The sequence below is a fragment of the Austrofundulus limnaeus genome, unplaced genomic scaffold (assembly GCF_001266775.1).
Source record: "Austrofundulus limnaeus strain Quisiro unplaced genomic scaffold, Austrofundulus_limnaeus-1.0 Scaffold1287, whole genome shotgun sequence".
NCBI lineage: Eukaryota > Metazoa > Chordata > Actinopteri > Cyprinodontiformes > Rivulidae > Austrofundulus > Austrofundulus limnaeus.
Genome location: NW_013953689.1, coordinates 53,468 through 54,516, shown reverse-complemented (window position 1 = coordinate 54,516; position 1,049 = coordinate 53,468).

The window sequence follows — 1,049 nt, the reverse complement described above, 5'->3', positions numbered from 1 at the left end:
TTCAGCTTCCAGTAACACAAAAATACTTTATTTTCTGCTGTTAGTTGATGCTAAAGCTTCCTTCTTCAGCAGGAATCCAAGGACAGGTCCAGATTCATCTGGAGCAGAGGAAAAACACCCCAACTTCCTGATTACATGAGTTTATAAATCTGAGTGGGAGGGCCCTCAGGTTTTTTTTGACCAATCATTTGCCTTCATTTATTTCCTTGTTTATTTTAATTGGACAATCGTGTCATATGACCCATCTTGTCCTTTACCTTTTTTTTCTTAACACTTAATACTAGTTTTTTTTCTTTTAAATCCTTGATCAGTTTTATACCCCATATTCATTTATTTAGCATTTATTTACTTAAGTATTACTGTCTTACTTAACCCACCCACGTAATTTACACGGGGGATGGGGGGGTTATAACCCCCCCAATAATTTGATCCAGTCAATATAACCCCCCCAATAAAATTGCATCATTTAAGTATACATATATTACATCAATAATTGATTTTGTTTATTCGTTTACATTTTTTAGTAAAATTGCTGCGTGTTTTAATGCACCCACCCACCCGCTGTCTGTACAAGTGACCGGCTCACGGCTGTGCGTGTACAGATTGTTGAGGAAACAGTTGGTGAGTTTGGATGTGGTTCAAAGGAAAAGAGAAGTGCCCAAAAGTGGACAACCAACAGTTTTTAATTGTTGGTCAGCTACACCCCGTTGTACAAACAGAAAACGTCAAAATAAGGTAAATTGATGATTTGTTTACTCTATGCTGCTATATAGCAGACACAGTGTTTTGGCTAGCTCCGTTTTACTGCTCTTCACCTAAACTGACCGAGTCAAAAGAAAAATAAGATAAACACAGATATCTGTGCACACGCAGCACTGCAGCCGTGCAAAAGATGCACAGGCAAAGGCTGATGGATTTACATCATAATTAAAAATGGTTCTTTAGTTCAGTCAAAATCAAAGCATTTAATCTTAAAGAAAGTTAAACGCATTAAAAGTTCACTCAGATCACCACATTCCTCTCACTGCAGCTGCCATGAGTCCAGTTCT